The sequence below is a fragment of the Myxine glutinosa genome, chromosome 1 (genome assembly GCF_964187855.1).
Source record: "Myxine glutinosa chromosome 1, kmMyxGlut1.1, whole genome shotgun sequence".
NCBI classification, from domain to species: domain Eukaryota; kingdom Metazoa; phylum Chordata; class Myxini; order Myxiniformes; family Myxinidae; genus Myxine; species Myxine glutinosa.
This window is the reverse complement of record NC_136261.1, coordinates 68,085,951-68,110,221: the sequence shown is the minus strand read 5'-3', so window position 1 is coordinate 68,110,221 and position 24,271 is coordinate 68,085,951.

Below are 24,271 nucleotides of genomic sequence, written 5' to 3'. Positions count from 1 at the left end.
ATGGCCGTTGCCACCCCTCTCCCATGCCATTGGTTGGCGGGCCAACCAGCGTGTCGCGTCCTGCTCCCTTCCTTCCACCAATCAGCGGGTCGCTTCCTGCTCCTGCTTTCCGGTTGGTCAACTCCTGCCCGATGGGGTCCTTCTGACCGTGGCTCTCGGCCTGCCTGCACGATGTGTTCTTTGTGGTGATGTCACTGGTGGTATCCCATCGGCAGTGCTCCGAACTGGCTTCTGGTGGGTTTTATTGTTATTGTGCCGGAGGGGAATTTAAGTAGTGTGTGTGGTGTAACTAATGGGCCTAACTCATGCCTATGGTGTGTTGCCATACAGGACAAAGGAATGATCACCAGGTCTGACATACAGGGGAATTAGCATAATCCCTTTTCTACTTATCACAAAGCCATCCTTGTTTGACCACAAATATACACTTAATCCGACATCCGGGCTACAAAATTTATTACATCGAGATTCCCTATCACGACAACCGGAGCATGATACCTACACAGATTTACCTGAATCTATATATGTCCCTACCCCACCAACATAACAATATTGTTATGTTTGTGCGTGTAGGGATAGTTTAGTCCAGGTGGACTTGTATAGGTAGGTGCTCCAAATGTCGTGTCGAAACTTTGATGTAATGAGTACTTGTTTAGACCATGTGTTCAGATTAAGCTTGTAGATTCATCCCCAAAACTAGATTCGCGCATTTAATGGCACTCATTAAATAAAACCACCGGAATCCAGGACATTGAGCGCTCCCGCTAATGACATTGACTTTGGAAGTGTGCAGGATGGGCAGGCTAGCCAGGCCCCGAGGAGCCGTGATTGGCCAGGGAGTTGATTGACCGGATGGACGAGTAAGAAATGACTCGCTGATTGGTGAAGTAAGGACAAATGATGTGAGCGCCTGGGTGATAAAAGAACGTGCTCGTGGACATTTTGTCTCTTCTGCTTCATCTCTCTCTGCTCTTCTTCTTCACTTCACTCTTTTATTCGCTTCTCTCTGTTCTCTGCTTCTGGTCTTGATTTTGGCAGTCGGCATTTATCTCTCTTGATTCTGGATGCAATGGTGGACAGTCGTTTGTCGACGTTCCTTCTTGCTCTTGCTCTTCTCGTTCTGGACATTAAAGCGAATGGTTGTGCATGGACCACGGGCTCAAGGAAGTGATCGGACCGGCCGTGTTCGGAGACACTACTGGTAGACGTGCAGAGGCAGAGGCAGAGCCGCGGACTGAGGGCTGCAGTTTCCCACCAAAGTCGACGAAGACGGGCACAGCTGGAGGAGCGAGCTGCACGCGGCCTGTTCGATTCGCGCGGAAGGCATGTTGCGCACCAGCAGGCGCGGCCTAGTGAATGAGGGCGTATGGAGGACTAGCAGCATGGGAGCGAGTGGATTTCCCACCAACACCAGAGCCGCGTCCAGAATGTGCGCCCGGGGCCTGGAAAATTCCTGACGAGACCCTACCAGTGATCAGAGTTAAGTGCACACACCCCCATTTATTTTCAGTTATCCTTTCCTTTTGTCTGCTTCCAAGACTGTTTGTGGGGACGTCCCGTTTATGAGCTTTAATTTTATCATGTTTTTCTTTGTTTTATCGTGTTTTTCTTTGTTTTATCGTGTTTTTCTTTGTTTTATCGTGTTTTTCTTTGTTTTATCATGTTTTTCTTTGTTTTATCGTGTTTTTCTTTGCAAACGGCATCTCATTAATAAAGCTGGCATTTTTGTACATTTTAATCCTGCCTCGGTTTGAGTATATTTATTGCAGGGTTTGGAGACTGCCAGTGGGATCCATGCAGGTAAGTGCTCTTCAGCATTCTTGCTGCGAAAAACAATCAGTGACATGGTTCTTTTAACAAAGAAATCACTGAAGCGTAAAAGAAACTCACCAGATTGATATACTGAGTTCAGAAAGTAAACCCAAGTCAAGAAAAAAAATAATTCCATATTAAATGCCAAGTCTGTATATATATAATTATATTGTTGTGGTTTTGGAATAAAGGATAATCCCCCTCGTAGGTAGACGCACCGCAACATGTAGCCTCGTGATAGTTCAGTTATTTCTTAGTAAATGTAAGCGTAGTCCTTTCCTGTCTTAGTTTTGCGTTGAGCAGGCCCGTGAGTAGGGCGGTCTTTTGGCGCTAGCATGCCACGTGCTTGGCCTGAACAACTCTGGCAAGGCCGAAGGGAGGAGCTCTAGGGGGAGTGGCCGGTAAGTGCGAGCCGCCAATCAGAGCTCGAGGGGAGTGGCTAACCACGGCGATGAGAGGTGGGGCTTGGAACATTTGAGTAAGACTCTGGCGCGGGGCCATAAAACCCTGCTCCAACCCCCCCCCCCCCCCCTCCCCACTGGAGTCGAGTTGAGTTGAGCTGGAGTGCGAGAGAGAGATAGAATCGCCCAGCCCCTGAACAATTGCCCGTTATCGTCGTTGTACACGAACTTGCCCCGTGCCCCGTGCCCTGCGCTCTGCTGCGCTGTATTAATCGCGTTCGAGAACACGACCCGTTCCGGGCCACAGACGCGCGATCTCCTCCTGCCTGCATTTTCCTGCATACGTGCCGTGACCGCCAGAGGGCCATGCCGGGCGAGCTGTCCCGGAGCGACCGACGGCAAAGCGAGTTTGGCACGCGAACTTCTTTCTTCTTCTCCCCATGTATGTGAGTGGGCCCTGTGTCTGGGTTTAAGTTAACATTGTTAAGCATCTGCTCTGTGTCCCATTTCCTTTATCCTGATCATTGTACAGTAATAATAAATTGTGTTCTTCCTCTGATTTGACCGTTCCCGTCCCTTCCATTAATTGGCCTCGCATGGTACGAATAAAACCGCTCGAATCGGGTTCCATAAAAGCAACGGCACGAGTCACGTGATATGCACACCGCTTGGGCGTACTCGATTAAGCATGGCTCGTGCGAGGTCCGGTCCCCGCTTTCATGGCAGCGTGGATTAAAGGTACGTGCGGCATCGACCCGATACCCCTTTTTACGCTTGCTGCGAAAGTGGAGATTTGGCCTCGTGGACACGAAGACCCAAGGGGAAAAAGGGGGTTAATCCCCCCTTTTGTAACATGGAGGGGCTTTGGGAGATCCGCAACAAATTGGTGTCAGGAGTGGGATAATTGGACCTCGAGTGCACTTCACGCACTCAAAATTATAAGTGGACGAAATTTAGTTTTGTTTTTTTAAAATCAAAATTATATTCGTACCATGGCTGGCCAAGACGTTCAAATGCCGGTGGGGGTAGTAGAGGAAGAATTAATGACCCAGGACCAACAGGGACAGTTGGTAGTGGAGGAAGCAGAAGAGGGTGCAGCAGTAGGTAAAGACAATGGCGGCGCCTCGCATGTGGCGGCGGAAGCCGAGCCCGCTGTGCAGGCGGGTTTTGACATGCAATCATTCATGACACAATTCATAGCGATCCTGAAGGAAGAGGGGGACAAAACAAGAAGGGTAATGAAAGAATGGAGGTGTGACATGAAAAAGATAAGGGAGGAATCCAGGTGCAACATGGACACAATGGGGGAGGAGATCGGGCGCAAGCCGAGCGAGAAGGTCACGGTGGTACGTAACGAGGTGAAGCGGTGTGGGGAACGCATGGGGAGCGAGCTTGAGCGAAGGACAGCCAAGTTGACCGGGGCTATGGGAGTCGCGACGCAGGGTGGAGAGGAGCCGGCGATCGTCGCATTGGAAAATCAAATTTTAGGGTGCTGGCGAAGGTCGAGGAAAAAGAAATAATTGGGGTTAAGAAGAAGGGGGCTGAAGAGACAGAAAAAATAGAGAGCAAATCACGGGAGGTGGAAATGGAGCCTGAACAAAGTCTGTATTTGCAACGTGATGCCGGGCTTGCTAACCCAATAAAAGGTTTGCAGGTGCTGGCGCGGAAGGAGAGCCCCGAGGTGAGTTGCGAAAATGGCGCGAATGTGTTTGGCGCGAATGTGTGTTCGGCGCGCTTGGGAGAAAGGCGAGACCCGGGCATTCAGGATGGGCCCATTGTGCGGTGTAAGAGGGAGTACGTACCCGAGTGTGTGGAGAGCGATTGTGCTAGGGAGTGTGTAACGGAAAAGTGTGCGAGGGCCGAGTGTGTGAGAGACGAGTGTGCACCAGAGTGTGCGATGGCCGAGTGTGTAATGGGAGAGTGCGCACCTGGGGGTGTGGAAGAAGAGTATGCGATGGCCGAGTGTGCACTGGAGTGTGCGAGGGCCGAGTGCATGGAAGAAAGGTGTGCACCGGAGTGTGTGGAAGATGCGAGTGCATCTGGGTGGTGTGAACCAGAGTGTGCAATAACAGAGTGTGAGGGAGAATGCACACCGGAATGTGTGCGGGAAGAGTGTGTAACGGAGTGTGTGAGAGGCGCATGGGCACCTGGGTGTGCAAGTGTGGAGTGGGTCGCGAGGAGTGAGGACGTGGCTCAAGCATCGACACCGACCAGGAAGCGCCTCGTGGGATGGGTAGCATACGTGAGCCCCCGGTGAGTTGTGTGCTGCAGGGACTGGAGGGAATACGTGCTGCGTCGGTCTCACAAGGACCGGCGTGCACAATTTGTACTGACCCCCGCACTGTATGGTTGGTGCCGTGCCATGGCGGCAAGGGCGATCGGCGGGTTCAAGGGGGGTGTAGGAGTTTTCGGAACCACGCACCTTGTCGGGTGAGGTGCGCTGATTGTGGCCGGTTGGGTCATCGTGCGTGGGACCGCGAGGCCCGGTGCAGGGATGGAGCCCGACACCTCGGCCCATTGATCCCTCCCCCCTTGGATCGAAAATGCCGGACGGACACCCCATACAGGCGACCAACCACCCCGCATGGATCGCTCGGCCCTTCGAGGCCAAGCTGTGACAATGTACTTCCACACGGAGAGGCTCATAGTTTAGAGGACAGGGGGGAGTAGTGTTCCCCACGTGGGGGAATGGTAGTCTTACCATTCCTCACATTAGGGGGGCCCATGAGCATTAGTTTAGGGCAGGGGTGGGCAACCTTTTCAGAGTGAGGGCCAGATGAGACTTTTGGAAGGAGATCGCGGGCCGGAGTGAAAAACGAAATCTCAGAATTACTATATTTTGTTTACATGAATAGATTGTACAAAAATTGCATTGAACACTCTACAAATCAATGAGACTGCTGGTGCTGTTTGCCATGAAGAAGTATTTCCATGTCTGGCTCGATGGTTGAGGTAGACAACAGAAGAATGTCATTGAGGTGGCGGTCCGAGAGTTGGGAGCGAAGGTGAGACTTCGTGTACTTCATTTTCGAGAAGAGCTGTTCACAGCAGTAGGTGCTGCCGAACATGGCCACAATGCGTTGGACATGGGCAATGTATTTTTGAAAATTGTTAGAAGGGAGAACGGTGTCGCGGAAGAAGGACAATGGAGAAGAGGTGCGGAACTTCGCCTTCATTTCATCGTTGCACTGCAGCTCCACCAACTCCATCTGTAAGGAGGCAGGGGCGTCTTCCACGGGGAAGTCAAAGGGAGCAGTGAAAAGCTTGAAGTCCGCAGCCAGCACCCTGACTCCTGCAAAACGGAAGCAAATTCCTCACGTAGAGAGTTGACGACACTAACGCAAGTGCCCAGGTCCACATCGTCAGGGGCACATGCAGCAAGGCGAGGAAAATGCACAAACTGACCAGAAGCCAATTGAGCCTCCCACAAGCGCAGTTTAACCTCGAAGGCAGTGATGTGCGCGTACATGTCTGTCACGAGAATGTCTTTGCCTTGCAGCTTTATGTTGAGGGTGTTCAGGTGCGCCGTGATGTCCGTGAGCAGGGCCAGGCGAGCTAGCCACCGCGGATCAGAGAATTGATCAGCGTGGGGAAGGTTCTTCTGACGTAGAAAGGTGGCAATCTCCTGCTGTAGGTCGCACACCCGAGACAGCATGGCCCCACGACTCAGCCAGCGTACCTCACAGAAGTAGAGCAGGTCGTTGTAGTGCACGTTCACCTCGTCCATCAGTGCCTGGAACTGACGATGGTTAAGGCTGCGGGAGAGGATGGAGTTGACGACCTTCACCACGACAGACATGACACCAACGAGGTTGGCAGACTTAGCGCACAGGGACTCTTGGTGGATGATGCAGTGCATCTTGTTAATGGGCTGAGTGTATCCGGCGGCTGCACAGTGACGCACTAGCAGCGAAGCGGCGCCCTTCTTCTCACCAACCATCGCCGGGGCACCGTCGGTCGTCACACACACAAGACGGGAGAGGTCCAGGGAGTGCTGATCAACACACAGAAGCACGGCGTCGCAGATGTCTTTCCCAGTGGTGGTGTCGCGCAGCGGGACAAGCTGGAGGAATTCCTCACACACTTGAAAGTCAGCGGTGACGCCACGGATGAAAACGGACAGCTGGGCCGTGTCCTTTGTGTCGGTGCTCTCATCCAGAGCGAGGGAAAAGGCGACGAAATTTGAGCTGCGTGTTTTGAGTGAGTCGTGCACGTTTTCCGACATATCCTCGATGCGGCGACGAACGGTGCGGGACGAAAGGCTCACGTTCTCAAAGGCGGAACGCTGCTCTGGACAGACGGAGTCCACTACAGCGAGGAGGCATTCCTTGATGAAGTCCCCATCCGCGAATGGCTTCATTCGGCGAGCAAGGATGCGGGAGACTTCATAACTGGCGCGCGTCACCTTTTCGGCCTCAGTATTCTGCTTGCGGAAGAGTGAAGTTTGTTTCTCCAAGTTGCCTGATAGTCTAACCATGGCGTCCTTCCTTTCGGTGGCAGACACCGACGCGAAGTTTGACGAGCGGTGCTCTGTCTCCCAGTGGCGGTGCACGTTGTACTCTTTTAGGACAGCCAAAGTCTTCAAGCATATGAGGCACTGGGCCTGTCCAAAGCGCTCGATGAAGAAGTACTTCTCCCACTCAGGGTTGAAGATCCGACGCTCGAGGTCCACTTTCCTCTTCTTAACACGCTGGGTCGCAGACATGATGAGCTGAAAAGGAAGAAAATTAGGTATATCAGCAATGAATAAATGATGTAACAGCAAGCAATCTGGGGCACAAAAAATCTCGGAAGACGAATTGTATAGATGAATGTATTTATTTTGCGCGCACGTGGCCAACGCTGAATATGACACAGTTTCACCGTAAAACTGAAATACAGGAAATGAATCAGTCTGCATACTTTTTTTTTTAAAGAGTTCGTTTTCCTTTTAAACAAAAGTTCGTCAATTTCGTTTTCCTTTTAAACAAAAGTTCGTCAATTTCTTTTTTCTTTTACAAACAGAAAGTTCGTTATATATTTTTTTTCTTTACAAATAGAAAGTTCGTTATATTTTTATTTTTACAAATAAAAAGGGAGAATAAAATTATTTAAACGCAGCAAATGAAAGATAATAACATGTTCTAACAAACAAAACAAAGCAAATTGAAAGAAAGTGAAAATTGAAATAGGTTTAGAGAACTCTGCGTCGCTTACCTCTTTGTTGCAAGTTATTTGTCCCAGACACCAACGTTTGTCGCAAGCTGACTGAATCGGAAGGACGTCCGTATCACATGCCGGCTGATTTGAAAAGACCGCCTATCAGCAAGCAGGCGGTGTCTAGGCAAGACAGTTCCCCGTGCGCATGTCTTCCGGAAGAGGACGGTGCTGAAGACAAAATGTCCCTTTCTTGAATTCAGACCGGCTAAATATAAACTCTTACATTTACAAATGATATGAGTTTTACTGGGAGGTCCGCGGGCCGGATTGCAATAATAAAGCCTAGCAGGGTGGCGGGCCGGACGCTAAGCCTTCGCGGGCCGGATGTGGCCCGCGGGCCGGGGGTTGCCCGCCCCTGGTTTAGGGGGATGGCAGTGACAGGCACATGGGAGTGACAGCAATGGTTGCCTCCATGGGGAACTGAAGCTAGCCGAGGGAGGGCTAGGATAATGTTGGGGATCTAGAAGACAGTAGAGACTGAGAATTAAGTAGGACACCTGGACTGCAGAGGGGACATAGACAGTTTAGGTGGTTGTTAAAGAAAAGGGTGTGCTTAGTTTAAAGGGATGACAGGGAAGCACGAGTTGTAGGGAAAGTAGTTAGGTAGATGATGCTGTGTGTGTGAGGAGTTGTGTTGTTGAGAATAAATGGAATTGTGTTGAGGGGTGTGGAAGTAAATGGTGTGCGAGAAATTTGGTGTGAGAATAAAAGGTGTGGAATGATTGGTGTGGAGTGCATGGTGCAAAGGAGTGAATGGGGGGAGTGGAATCCATTCACGAAAGCCCGGGGTGGGTAGTGTAAAGCTATGTAGAGGGCATAGGTAAATTGCATGGATATTGACGCCTGTGGTGCGAGTAGTGGAAAGAAGTGCTTTGTGAGGGTGCAGTAGTCAGTGACATGGCTGGGCATGTGGTTTAATTTGTAGTTATGGTTGTTGACCATAATTGTCCCAATTGGTGTCCGGAGTAACCAATTCCCTTAGGTTTCCATTGCATGCAGTTCGAATCCCTTGGGGGTTATGCTCGGAACGATACCGGTTGGAGGTTATGGTCATTAACCATAACATTACGTCACCAATCCCCTTGGAGTTTCAGTTGAATGCAGCTCCAATTCCTTGGGGGTTGTGGTTGTTGCGTTACCATTTGTAGTAACGGCACTCCGCCACTGGTAGTTTGTCGGCCAGGTGAGTCCATTGGTAGGCTCTGGGAGCCGGTTGGGGGTAGTTGTTGTGAGTTGATTGGGGCCGGATGATCCCAGGAGAAGGCCCGGGGTGCCCGATGCCAAGGTGGGCACAGAGGGGGTAAGAGCCAGGGAGGGCCTTCCCCGATTAGGTAGTCGCGAAGAGCAGGCAAGCTTGGGGGGCGGCTCCAGTGGCGGAGGTGCGCAGGTAGGTAGACCTGCTGGTAGGGCCACATGGCCCAGCCCCGAAATTGTGCGAGGGCACGAGCGAAAATTTGTGGGAGTAAGACCCAAATTCAGAGGGCACCACAGTGTGGGCAATGGGAATTCAGGTTCTTAGAACCACATAGTTTAAAGAGGCCGATTGGCAGGGTATGACCCCGGGTAGTTTAGTTGAGTAAATGCTATTAGAGTAGTTCGGATGAGAAATCCCTTCGCACCATCCACAGCCAGTCACAGAGGAGGAAGAGCTCCACACTGAGGCTCTGTGGGATGATTGAGTAGTGAGATGCGTCATGACATAAGGAGACATTGTGTTTGTTCGATCCCTTCCTTCCTGGGAGGGATTGGGAGACGACTTCGGAATTAGAGGGGGATATGGGAGACAAGACCTAGTGACAGATTGTGAATACAAGGGGGGCTAGGGGAGTGTAGCCAATGGTGGGGGGTACGGACGGCTCGGGACGAGTTTGCTCTGCTCGCTCTTCCGCATCCCTCGCACCACACCACCTTGTTTTTCTGTGTGCCATTGCGTCTTTTCCGCTTGCTTGTTGTGCCTCGCCTTCCTCCCTGCCCCAGGACCATTTTGGAGGCCGAACTGTGCAGCACCATCGACCTGTGCAGCATCCCTTCTGCACCTTGCTGCCATGTCATTGTAGCACCTGTGCAGCCGAACTGTGCAGCACCTTGCTGCCATGTCCTTGTTGCACCTGTGCAGCCGACCTGTGCAGCATTTTTGCTGCCACAAACCTTTTTGCTGCACCTTGTCACTCATTATGGTCCACAAGCCTTGTGGCCTTGCACCTCTGCTGTGCAGCATCTTGCTGCAAAACCATCTTGCAACTTCGGACAACTTGTTTGAGTGGCATTGATGCCACGCAGTTGGACCACATGGGAGTGGCCCTGCCTGGCAATGAGAAATAAAAAGCATTTTTTATTATTGTGTGCTAGGGGTAAAGAAGTTCTGCAAGTTCAGATGGCACTGATGCTTCAAATGGCCTGTATGCCAGTCAGGGGGCCAGCCGGTTTGTTAGACACACATGGAAGATGCAAGATGCAAGAAGCAAGCAGCAAGTGTCACATTGAGTGTTTTGTTGTGTTTTCTCTCCCCTCCAATCTTCTCTTCCAAAAATAACAGGTCCTGGGTCATAGAATTGTAAATATATGTGCATTGCAAATATAAGAATGTTGCCCATCGGCTATGTGTTTAGTTTGAAAATTCCGGAAATACTCGGGTAGTCATGGGTGTGAAACTGTTAGATAGCTGCTCAATGCAATAGGAAGGACATATTTCGTGCTAAAGCTGTCGCACACATGGGTCAGAGTAAATGCTCGGGGGAACCACATCTATGTGTCGCATTTAAAAGTAAAGGTAATTTTGCATGCCAGGCTCTACCGGTCGTTCCATTGGTGGGATCGACTCGGGACGAGTCTGGTGAGAGAGGGGTGTAGTGTTGTGGTTTTGGAATAAAGGATAATCCCCCTCGTAGGTAGACGCACCACAACATGAAGCCTCGCGATAGTTCAGTTATTTCTTAGTAAATGTAAGCGTAGTCCCTTCCTGTGTTAGTTTTGCGTTGAGCAGGCCCATGAGTAGGGCGGTCTTTTGGTGCTAGCATGCCACGTGCTCGGCCTGAACAACTCTGGCAAGGCCAAAGGGAGGAGCTGCAGGGGGAGTGGCCGGTAAGCGCGAGTCGCCAATCAAAGCTCGAGGGGAGTGGCTAACCACGGCGATGAGAGGTGGGGCTTGGAACATTTGAGTAAGACTCTGGGGTGGGGCCATAAAACCCTGCTCCAACCCCCCCCCCCCCCCCACCGGAGTCGAGTTGATTTGAGCTGGAGTGCGAGAGAGAGAGAGAATCGCCCAGCGCCTGACCTGAACAATTGCCTGTTATCGTCATTGTACACGAACTTGCCCCGTGCCCCATGCCCTGTGCTGTATTCATCGTGTTCGAGAAGACGACCCGTTCCGGGCCACAGACAGGCGATCTCCTCCTGCCTGCATTTTCCTGCATACGTGCCGTGACCGCCATAGGGCCACGCCGGGCGAGCTGTCCCGGAGCGACCGACGGCAAAGTGCGTTTGGCACGCGAACTTCTTTCTTCTTCTCCCTGTGTGCGTGAGTGGGCACTGTGTCTGGGTATAAGTTAACATTGTTAAGCATCTGCTCTGTGTCCCCTTTCCTTTATCCTGATCATTGTACAGTAATAATAAATTGTGTTCTTCCTCTGATTTGACCGTGCCTGTCCCTTCCATTACTTGGCCTCGCATGGTACGAATAAAACCGCTCGAATCGGGTTCCATAAAAGTAACGGCACGAGTCACGTGATATGCACACCGCTCGGGCGTACTCGATTAAGCGTGGCTTGTGCGAGGTCCGGTCCCCGCTGTCGTGGCAGCATGGGTTAAAGGTACGTGCGGCGTCGACCCGATGCCCTTTTTTACGCTTGCTGCGGAAGTGGCGATTTGGCCTCGTGGACATGAAGACCCAAGGGGAAAAAGGCGTTTAATCCCCCCTTTTGTAACATGGACGGGCTTCGGGAGATCCGCAACAATATATATGGAAAAAATATGTATATACAGTATGTATGTATGTATAAATTTATGACTATTATATATAATTTATATTATATAATTATAATAGAATTTCTTCATATATAATTATAATATATAATTTATTTATATATAATTTATTTATTGAACTTATTTCAATATATATTGAAAAGTACAGTGAGCTGCAGGCAGAGTGTCGGGAGAAGGGTTGGTGAGTTTCTTGTCAGCCATTTGAGGTGGGGTGTAGAGGGTATATTGGCAATTCCTTTTCTGCATTTCTTGCTCAGCTTGGAGTGTGTGGCACAGAAAGAAGGAGGATGTGTGTCAAAGTGGCCCAGGTTGCCTTGAAAGGTTCACTTTGGATATGGAAGAAGTTTATGTAGGCATGTCAAACGGTGTAGGTTGAGGTTGTGGAGGTGGTTTATTTCAGTCTAAAGGGGTAGTGACTGAGCATGGAAGCGAAATGCAGATTTGTGAATGATGTGTGTGTGTGCGTGTGTGTGTGTGTGTGTGTGTGTGTGTGTGTTGCAGGAGTGGGTATGTGTGTTGCAGGAATGGGTGTGTGTGTTGCAGGAGTGGGTGTGATTTTGCATGAATGTGTTTTTGTTTGAGTGGCACATGTTGTAAGGGTGGTGGTTGTTTTTTTGTTTTTTTTTAATGGTGTGTGATTGAGTGGATGAGGGGCTGTTGATTCTGGGAGTGGAGGCAGTTTTGTTGTTGTAGTCTGTGTTCTCACTGGCTGGGGGTGGAGGTATGTACGCATCCGGGTGTAGCTGCTGCATGTGGAGGCGTATGCGCCCCTGCTGGCCCACCTTAGCTAACTGTATCGAGGTTGAAGGGCCGAAATGGGATGATGCTGAGGACTTCGACTGAGGACCCGGTCAGTGAGGAACACTTGTGACCAGGTGTGTTTTGAAATTATGTTTATATATATATATGTATATATATATATATGCATACAATCCCATACATACATACATACATACATACATACATACATACATATACGCATGACTTTCAAAATGTGCATAATAAATTTAATTTAGTTATGTTGATTAAATAATGCCTTGTTCATGAACTTGTGAATGGATGTAACTTATCATGAATATCTAACTGAATAATGACACCTGGAAAATCTAGGAAGCAGGTTAGTGTGGTAATAGCTTTCCGTGAAAACAGCAAAATATTGTTGTCAATCCATTGAATATTTAATTGACTGTTTTCTGCAGCTTTTGTACTACATGCGGAATGTGCGCTTTGTCAATAACATTGGCAATGAAATGAAATTTGATGAGAATGGTGATCCTCCAGCAATATATGAGGTGTTAAACTGGCAGTTGGTTGGAGAAAACCAGTTGCAACTTAAGGCTGTTGGTTTATTTGATTCGAATGCACCACCAGGACAAGAAATGCGGTTAGAACATGAGGCGATCATGTGGAAACGAGGAACTCGTGAAGTAAGGACAAAATAAATAAATAAAAACATATTATTAAACCTTGTGTTGTTAATGTATACGCCTATCACTGCTAGGATTGTGTGTATTCTGTGCCATGGAAAACATTTTTAAATATACACTGTAAATCAACTAGTTAGGGGCCATATTTTAATTATGTATAAAAAATATTTTCACATCTCTTTCCTAGTATCATTTGTGATGTCATTTTGGATAAACCAATCACATCACAGTATCAGTAGCTGAACTTTAAGGTAAATGTTGATGACACCAGCTAAATGTACACTTCAACACCCATTCTGCTCTTGAATACTCATTATTACCAGACAGAAAGACAGACAGTCCTGCTTTTAACCAATAGCATTCCTTGTCAGACCATGGTGCCATACGTCGACGAAATGAATGGCAAGGTTAGTCAATTTGGTCATTTCTGTCTTTCTGTCTGTCTGCCTTCTGTCTACAAATATCAGTTTATGATCGAGGTACAACTTAATTGCAATTGAATATTGTATTTCGAACATGAATAGGAACATGAATCGAAAACGAATCTGTAGTTTAGCACTATTTCGTCTCTGAATTAGTCCCGATTGTGCATGTACAGAGAGGATTGAGAGTTCTTTTTTTTAGTCTGTCTGTCTGTCTGTCTGACAGACAGCCTGGTGTTGGATTAGCGGTTAGGGTGCCAGCTTGGGATCCTAGGATCCTGGGTTCAAATCCCGGTCGATCACTGAATTAACGCCAGGGGGATTGACACAGCCTGTAATCTTTCCGAGGTCGGAAAATTGAGTACCAGTTCACTGGTAATTCCCTGTGTGTCGCAAGAGGCGACTAACAGGGTTGGCAGCAGGAAGGGCATCCGGCCATAAAACATTGCTTCAAAAAGGGGACCAGAGTGCCCCAAAAATGCCCAACCCCTGCTCTGCGGGACAGGGGGGAGGGGGGGAAATGGCCTCCAAAGGTGGTTTCTGTCTCTCTGGCAGACAAACAAAATTGAAAACCATTCCAAACCTGAAAACTGCAGTTTTTAAGGACATCATAAAGGACACAAACAACAGGCACAAATAACTAATGTATCGTGTTAGTTAAGTTAGTGTATAAGATACTGCATTAACAGCGGGTAAAATTCCGGATTTTTTTTCCACCTTTTAAATCGACATTTTATTTTAATTGAATTAGATACTTGAACACTGTAGAACACTGTGCATGTGTCAATATGTGTTTGTGTTTGTGTGTGTGCATTTCCTCAATAACTCCAAAACCATGACATATATTGGCCTCAAACTTTGCCTGCATACTTCTTGACCCTCAAGAGAGTGCTTGAATGAAAACTGAGTGTTTGAGTGTGTGAAAACACCCTTTCTGAAGATGAATAACGGGGTGCTCATAACAAACAAAAAAAACAAATAATTGTGACCAAAATGGCGGTCCACCATCTTGGTCAGCCCACTGTCACATCGCTGATGCCACCATTTTGTTTTGGCCTATTGAAACATTCCTTGGCTTGGAAACACTATTGACCCTCATGGACTAATTAGAGCATATAATCAAAATGAATTTGGATTTGATGATATTCAGCCATACACTTAATAGCTATTGAAATCTGGAATGACATCTGAAAGATTTACCAACATTAACGATTCTTATAACTAAGTGTATATATTTATTTATTTAAGCAAGGATGTCATCCCTCCTGCTCTGTTAGGGTTAGTTTTTTTAATTTAACTGATGAATTTTTAACTTAATTCATACCTCCATATGACAGGGTGTCACTCCACTGCACTGGGACCTGTGATACTCGAAGGAAACGGGAGATTTGAACCATCTGTTTTGAAAATTCCCTCTATATGACGGACCCAGATTGCGTCTATTTGAAAGTATTAAAAAGGTGGGAATTGGCGGGTCGGATCTGCCAAATATTTTCGGCCATTTAAACCAGAAGCAATCAGCTTGCTATTGCTTGCTAAGCCAGGCGTTCCTTATCAACCATTTTATTGGAGTGCTTAAGCCACATGCCGAGTGCTCCACAATCTGCTTGGTAATGGAACACACTGCGGTTTCTCACCATTCTCTGATCTTTGCATTTGCTTTATTGTGCGCTGCACCTTTCCTATGCCATCTCCAGGCGCTGCATAATGTCATTGCCGGGCACGGAAGGGGGCTCGGCAATGACGCACGCTGAAAGGGAGTACTCAGTTTTCACTCTGTTTTTTGTTTGCTTTCTTGGTTGTTTTCTTGGTTGTTTTCTTGTTTGTTTGTCCAGGCGATATATCAGCCATCCTTTGAACTAGGAAGCTGAAATTTCAGCACAATAGTGATTGATTGATTAAGTGCACAAAAAATTAAGTGCACAAATTGATTAAGTGCACAAAATTGATTAAGCAAGTACTTTGTCAAAAACAGTATTTTTCGTTTTTTGATTAATCACTTAATTGATTAGTTATTTAATGATTAGCCATTAATTAAGTACTTATACATTTCCTTTCTCTTCTGGCCATTATCTCAGGCACCTTTTGAGTTAGGAAGCTGTTATTTGGACATGACAATGACCAAGTGATTTGGCTGTAAAGGCCATTTTTGATTTATTGATTAATTAATAAATAGATTAATTATTTAATTATTCGATAAATGGCAAAAAAAAAATTTTTTTAGCTACAGATTCGGATGAAATGGTGGTGGTGTATGTGTTATATTAGGCAATTGATTGATTATTTCATTTTTTAAGAATTATTATTTATTTATTTTCATTATTAATAATTTATTTCTTTTCATTCTCACCTGGCCATTATCTCAGGCACCTTTGAGCTAGGAAGCTGATATTTGGACATGACAATGACCAAGAGATTTGTCTGTAAAGGGTATTTTTGATTTTTGATTAATCAATTAAACGATTAATTATTTATTGATTAATAAATCAATTATTTAATTTTTTAATTACTGACTTATTTAATTAAATTTCTAAAAATTACATCTTCGGATGAAGCACTAGTGGTTTAGTTATGCTATTCGCCAATTGTTTAAGAAAATATTTTATGATAATCTTTTATTGATTTTAATTATGCAATTAATCAATAAATTATTGTACACCTCTCCCTCCCAATGCACTCTCTCTGAGCTGCACGGCGGTATTGCCGGGCGCCGGAGGCACCCCGGCAATGCCACGCTGGAGGATATTTAATTATTTGGCATGGGGGCGGTGTACTTTGAATATATCTGTACTTGTTTTCTTGTTTGTCCGGGCGATATCTCAACCATCATTTGAGTTAGGAAGCTGAAATTTGGGCACAATAGTAAGGAAGTACTCTGTCAAAAATCGTATTTTTGGTTTTTTGATTAATCAATTATTTGATAAGTTACTTAATTATTCTCAATGAATTACGTACTTCTATATTTCATTTCTCTGCTGGGCATTATATCAGGCACCTTTTGAGCTAGGAAGCTTATATTTGGACATGACAATAACCAAATGATTTGGCTGTAAAGACTATTTTTGATTTATTGATGTCAATTAATCGATTAATTTATTTAATTATTAGATTAATGACTTAATTAATTATTTTTTTCAAAGTTACAGATTCAGATGAAATGGTGGTGGCTTATGTTGTGAAAATCAACCAAGTCCACAAATTTGTCCCATAGGTAGGTTTAATCTCAATCAGATCTTTAGCATCATCCTGTAAAATACAATTATGCAATAGATATCAGGATCTTGGCATCATATAGGAAGGATCGATTATATTAGTCAATGCAAGCCAGCCTAGAATATATGTGCGGGTACATACCATTCAAGACTACATGTCATAGTAAAATGTCACAGGAGTGGCTCAGCGTCACGGACGTCCGAGGTCTTATAGATGCCCCTCTGCGGTTTAAGTGGGCATCACTCCTGGGTTCAACTTTGATACATTTTCAGTACATTCTCTCTGCCATTAGAACTACACTGCCGCTAGGCAGGAATCAAGCGTGCATCAGCATTAATTGATTGGGTATGTCATTCCATGTCAGTCGGTCCATCCGTAGCGGTCAGGGTGGCGAATTACCCTGCCAGCACGTGTCTGGAAACTACCGGGTACGGCCTCCCCAAGCCCGGAGTCCCCTGCTTCGGAGTAGCCGCTGGAGGCAGGTGTCGGAGGGGGCACCTCAGAGCCTTCAGGCAGGGGTGTATTTGAAGAAGGAAGGGACGGCAGATGTTCCATAGAGGAAGCTTCGGGAGAGTCCATAGACTCGTAGATTGGTTCGTCGATATCCCGATAAGGGTCAATGACCCCACATGGGGCGAGATGGTGTACGGAGACAGTGGACTCGAGTCCATCTGCCGTCATCACACAAGCATGCTCGGGATTAGCCTGGAGTACCTGCACCTTATCCACTAAGGGGTCGTACTTGCTTGTGCAAACCGCATGTTTGAGATAGGCCGGCCCCAGCTCAGCGAGCCAACTGGGTAAAGATCGGATACTACCCGAGCTTCTAGGGTGGTGGAACAGTCTTTCGTGAGGAGTCTGGTTGGTGGCCGTACATAGTAGAGCCCTGATCGAGTCCAGCTCCGCAGGTAGCGACCAAGCCCATTTATCGAGGCCACGGCCGAGGGTCCTGAGGCTTAGCATGACGGCCCTCCATATAATCCCATTGAAGAGTTCGACCTGCCCATTGCCTGGGATCTGTACGGTGCGGTGTAACTCAAAGCGACATTATTTTGGAGCAAGTAACCTCTCACTTCCTGAGACAGGAACACCGCACCCTGATCGGTATGCACGTAGGCCGGATACCCAAACATAGAAAACAAATTCTGCAGGCACCGTATGACCGTGGCAGCCGTCATATCCACGCACGTGTAAGCAAAAGGGAATCGTGAGTACTCATCAACGATAGTGAGCAGATAACGAGAGTTACTCGACACCGGCAGCGGCCCTTTGAAATCCATTGCCAATCTCTCCCACGGTCTAGTAGCCCGAATCAGCGTCCCCATGGGAGGGTTGTAAAAACGCGGTTTGAGTTCCGCACATATAGCGCAGTCGCGGCAGATCCGGCGGATGTCCTCAATCGAGTACGGCAGATTACCACTACGCACAAAATGAGCGAAACGCGTCACCCCAGGATGACACATAGTGCCGTGCAAAGTGTGCAGACCCTCCAGAGTTATGATACCCGCGCACGTAGCCAGCCTCGCTAAGGCGTCGGCGACCAGGTTATCCTTCCCCGGGCGATATTTGATGGTGTAGCAGAATTCGGCGAGTTCGATATGCCAGCGAGTGATTTTCTCATTCTTAATGCGTTGAGCATGTAAGGTGTCGTACATGAACGCTACACTTTGTTGGTCCATGATGATTTGGAAGCATCGCCCGAGTAAGTACGGTCGCCACCGCCGAATCGACTCGACGATCGCGTACGCTTCCTTTTCGACAGACGAATGCCTCCGCTCAGCGGAGGTGAGAGTCCGCGAAAAGAAAACCACAGGGCGCCCCCCCCCCCCCTGGGAGAGTGTCGCCGCTATCGCATGATCCAAGGCATCACTTTCTAAGATGAAAGATTCGCTCTTGTCGATCGTCGCTACAGTGGCGCCAGCGATGTCGGCCTTAAGGCCCCCCAAAGGCTGCCAAGGTGGCTGGGCCCATGGGGAATGTGTCGCAGGCCACAAGGGGGCGGAGCTTTGCAGATAAATTTTGCACCCACTTAGAATAATGGGCGATCAGCCCGAGAGCATGCTTCAGCGAAGCTCGATCGCTAGGCGGAGCCATATCGAGCAAAGGTCGCAGACGCTCCTTATCTGGAGCGACAGAGCCATGGGTCACTGTGTACCCCAGAAGATCTATCTTGCGTAGAGAGTAACGACACTTAGCCTCATTCATGGTTAGGTGATACCTCTGCGCGACCTCGAGGAAGCGCTTCAGATTAGCATCATGATGCCCCTGGTCATACCGACAAACCATAAGATTGTCCAGATATACAAAGACATCTGTCAACTTCTCCTTAGTAACGAGGTCGTCCATAGCCCTCTGAAAACAGGCGACCCCGTTCGTCACCCCAAAAGGTAGTCGGGTGAACTGCTATAACCTTTGACCTGATTCAAAGGCGGTATAGATACGATCAGCCCTAGAGATGGGGATCTGATGATACGCACTACGCAGATCGAGAGTGCTGTAGACTGAGTACTGGGCCACCTGTCGTACCAGCGTGTCCATCCCCGGTAAGGGGTAGGCGTCCAGCTGTGTAAAGCGATTAATCGTCTGTGAATAGTCGATTACCATGCATCGGCGATGGGCTTCACTTCGCACCACTAAGACCTGGGCCCGCCACGGCGACCGGCTGGGTTCTATGATACCTTCCTTTAAGAGCTGGGCCATTTCTTCCGTAATGAATTGCACGTCTGCTCGTGAGTAGCGCCGTGATTTCACCGCTACAGAAGTACAGTCAGTGGTCAGGTTGGGGAACAGCAAAAGATGCTCAATTTCCATTTTCGCGAGTGCACACACAGCAAGCGTGTCAGTCCCACCGAAATCCATTTCCAAACGTCCATGTCGTTTAAGAAAATCGTGTCCTAACAGAATGTCAGCACATAAAGCAGGTAAGACCATGAGATGCACATCTGGAAACATGCGTCCCTTTATCACAAGCTTCAATCGACATTCCCCTTTTGTGCTGAGCCTAAGCCCTTGGGAGGCCATAAAGATCCGTCGTTTTGTCCCGAGGACCGGCCACCCATGTTTACGCACCAGTCGATGATCGATAAAACTATCCGTAGACCCCGTGTCGACTAAAGCCCACGCAAAAATGCCTTCGACCATGAGTGGAATAATGGCCTGAGCAAGGCCGGAAGATCCGGCAGGTATTGAGCCATCCGAGCGAGAAGATTGCGCCTCGCATGTGGATCCCACGCCGGCTGCAGTTTTCCGGTTGTTTGAGCAGCCTCCGGAGGGCACTCGTGTCAAACACATAGTTGGTCGTGCCAAAGCAGGAGCTTCAGGAGCTTGTAGTCCATACGAGCTGCCGTCAGAGGGCGCTCGTGTCACGCGAGAAGGATTGCAGCCAACTGTAGTTTCACGTGCTGAGGCAAGAGCGTGTAGTTCGTATGAGCTGCCGTCGGATGGCGCTCGTGTCAAGTGCATTGTTTGCCGCGTCAAAGCAGGAGTTTGTCGATTGTATGAGTAGCCTTCGGAGGGCGTTCGGATTCCAGTCAAGGACGGTAGCTCCGCGGTCGGTCGTGTTCGCGCAATTTGTTTTGGCGGCCTGATGTATCTCACCAAGGTCGAGCGTACAGCCAGGGGCCCACGAGGAGGAGGACCGCTCATCAAAGTCGGGTGAGGCGCCCCGCTCTGTGCCCGGTCCGTTGGCTCGGCGATAAGCCCATTCAAGGTCGCACGAGTTCGTGCGCCCCGCGCGGTCTTTCGGCAGACTTTTGCAAAATGTCCTTTAGTCGAACACAAATGGCATATTGCTTCCCGAGCCGGACACGCTGACCTGGGATGCTGTCGATTGCCACAGAAGTAACACGTAGCATTTCGTACAGGCCTTGGCCTGGCCGCCGTAGCCGCCGCCAAGCCGGAATACGAGTCCACCTCGGGAGCGGCCAGGGGCTCCGCTAGCGTGGTCGAGTCTGCTCCCGTATCCTCGGCGGTAGCCCTCTCCGGTCGCGCGATTTGAGAAGTCCCCGCAACGACCCGTGTGTGGTCATAGGCGGTAGATTGTTCTCGGGCCTCAGTGTAGACGAGTGCCACCCGTAGAGCCTCCGTGAACGTCAGGTCAGCTGTCTCCAAAAGTCTTAGCCTAAGAGTCGAAGAGCCGATCCCAGAGACAAAAGCATTTCAGACAAGATCATCCTGGACTTGCTCGTGAGTGCGTACCTCTTGAGTACTGTCCGCAAGTAGTTGTCGTAGCTCCTGGGCGAAGCGATCTATCGACTCGGTGGGCTGTTGTCGCCGCGATGAGAGCAGATACCTGGTGTACACCACACTCCGTTTCTTAATGTAAATTCGCTTTAGCTCTGCCACAGCAGCATTGTACGTCGTACGTCGTTCAAAGCTGCTGTAGACGTGGTGGGCCACTTTAGTCTGCAGCACGTCCAGTTTCGTTTCAGCAGTGGGAACGGTATCCTGGGCTCTGAACTGGTTCTCCAGTGACTTGAGCCAGTGAGTTAACTCCAAGCCCGAATCCACAGCTTGTGGGTCGGCGCTGAATGTCGGTACATGGATCATCTTGTGTCCCGCCATTTCCGTAGATCTTGATTGAGATTAAATGTTGTGAAAATCAACCAAGTCCACAACTTTGTCCCATAGGTAGGTTTAATCTCAATCAGATCTTTAGCATCATCCTGTAAAATACAATCATGCAATAGATATCAGGATCTTGGCATCATATAGGAAGGATCGATTATATTAGTCAATGCAAGCCAGCCTAGAATATATGTGCGGGTACGTACCATTCAAGACTACATGTCATAGTAAAATGTCACAGGAGTGGCTCAGCGTCACGGACGTCCGAGGTCTTATAGACGCCCCTCTGCGGTTTAAGTGGGCATCACTCCTGGGTTCAACTTTGATACATTTTCACTACAGCTTATGTATTATATTAGCCAATTGATTATTTTTTTTAATGATTATTATTCATTTGTTTTCATTATTAGTCATTTTTTAATTTTCTTTCTCATCTGGGCAATATCTCAGGCACTATTTGAGCTAGAAAGCAGATATTTGGACACGACAGTGACCAAGTGATGTGGCTATAAAGGATATTTTTGATTTATTGATTAATCAATTATTTGTTTAATTTTTTTATTAATGACTTATTTCATTTAATTTCTAAAAGTTACATCTTCGGATGAAGCACTAGTGGTTTCGTTATGCTATTAGCCAATTGATTTAGAAAATATTTATGATAATCTTTTATTGATTTTAATTATGCAATTAATCAATCAATTATTGCACACCTCTCCCTCCAAATACAGTCTCTATGAGCTGAACGCCGGTATTGCCAAAGGTGCCCTGGCAATGCCGCGCTGGAGGATATTTAATTATTTGGCATGGGGGCGGTGTACTTTGAATGTATCTGTACTTGTTTGTAGTTTTACTTAAATATTTGTAATGACTTTGTTGCTCAAGTTTGAGTGATATTCTTCGACATTTATTCGTTTGCATGGGAAGGGGTGGATTGGGAGTTCGGGAGAAGGCAGAGGAAGGGTGAGGGAGGGGAATGGGTGGGAGCCGTGGTGGCAGCTGCAGATCAGGACGTCCCTTAAGAGAAGCCCATGTTACAATCTCTTTTAAAATGGCACATGCTGTTGTCGGGATGTCCAGAGACACCCGGAGACAGTTATACATTTATAATTAATTTTATCCTGCATCAATTATTTTGTTATTTTGCACCTGTTGTTAAGTTTGCTGCACTCTCATATTTTACGGCCTGCCTTCCCCTCCCCTCACACTGCCCTCCGCTTCCCTCATGCTGTCTGCCCCACCCCTCGCACTGCCTTCACTTCCCTTCACGCGCCTCACGGGCAGTCTAAAGGGTCGAAATGTTTCGGAAAATAAGATGTCCAATTTTTTTCCTTTAATCCAATATAGTTGCCATACCATGTGACCTATGATGTCAGAGCTATCAAGAAATATTCTCCATGGGGACTCACAGTGGGCGTTCCAAAGTTTTGCATCAACCGGACAAGCGTTTGCAGAGAAAAACATTTTAAAAGCGAAAATATATACACAAACATAGACAGACACAGACAGACAGATAGGGACATTGCAATGGTCTTGCATCTCCTTCAGGTGAGACTAATTAAGTCGTTATTTGATCAAAATCTGTCTGTATACAGACAGAGTGAACTAATTGCTTAACCACACCTTGCACAGGGTAATGAGTGCAGAGAAATTCAAATGTCACTTTCAAGGTGCACCATTTACATAACATAAAAATGATATTTTTTCAGGTTCCGATGTCAATATGCAGCAATCCTTGCCCAGCAGGAACACGTAAAGTTTCCCGTAAAGGAGAACCCTTTTGTTGCTTCGACTGCATCCTTTGTACTTCTGGCGAGTACTCAAACATCACAGGTTTGTGGGAATTCTAAAAGCTCAGAAACATTACCATGATACTTGTTTGATAATTCTTCAGAATTTTCAAGATAATATTGAAAAAACATGGAGACAACCAGCCTTGTGGAAGAGGAAAATGTCATGTGATGGATAAATTAACATGTATTGCCCTTCTCCCTGCAACTAAAAATAATTTAACATAGTAATATTAATATGAGCTCCTCACAACTTCAACATGGGGACCGCAAGGCTAACCACCGCTCTTGCAGGGAAAATGGCCTTAAAATCCTGTTGTTGTTGTTGTTGTTTTGTCACAACTTCAACACAGGAGGAGGCCAATAGGACAATCAAGCCTACAAAATGGTTGCCAACCCATGGATTTTTGTCCGCGCTCCATCCTTTTGAAATGCTGATCCTCAAGCAGGAAGCAGCGCGTACCATTTTATAGTCTTTGGTATGACTCGGTCAGAGTTCGAACCACTTGGTCTGATGAACAAATAGCTTGGTCTGATGAGGTATACTGAGTTGTTGCATCCTGTTGAAGACTAATTGTGAGGCTCAAAAGCTCATATGTTTCTTTTTCTGAATAGCTCAAAAGATCAAATTAAATATCACACATTTCCAGTTGGTTCCAGTTGGTTCCAGTTGGTTCCAGTTGGTTCCAGTTGGTTGTAGTAAGCTGGTAGTCATTTTACCAAACTTGGAAGGATGATGGGCTGAATCAACCCACCTGGTGTGTGTTTCAACAGCATGACAGGGGCTCGAACTCAAGACCCAAAGATCTTAAGCCAGCCACCTTAACCATTAAGCCAACACAAGGCTTTCTTTTCCAGTAGTTTTGGGCCTAAGGTTTGGGTAAAGCATATTCATTATAACACTTAGAATCTACATGAATTAAATCCGAGTGAAACCGTACACATTTTTTTCGTGAGATTTCACTTTAAGATTCCAGCAACTGACTACGATAATGGATATTTAATTACAAAATTGAACACAATAAAAATTTTTTTTTTTTTTTCCCTCCAAAAATGCATATGCTCATTCTGAGAAACAAAGGCTGAGTTTATGACACACCCATGCTGTTAATTTATGGGACATGTCTTTACCATGACCTCCATTTTTTTTGTTTTGTTGTCCACTGCCCTGTCCCTCCGACAATGTCGGAGATGGGAGACATTGAAATGAACTCCGACCAACCAACCGATCATCCGTCCATGTACTTTTGTCTCTGCGATATTTCAAAACCATTGAAAATTTAGCTTTCATCTTGCAAATATCTATTCCTCATGACATTATTTAAACCTGATTCGATCAAGGCTGTGATTGGCTGAATTATGTTGTCATGGCAACCATCTCGATAACTTGGCTTGCGTATTTCAAAAAACATTCACAATTTAGCTTCATATTACACATATCTATTTCTCATACCACCCAA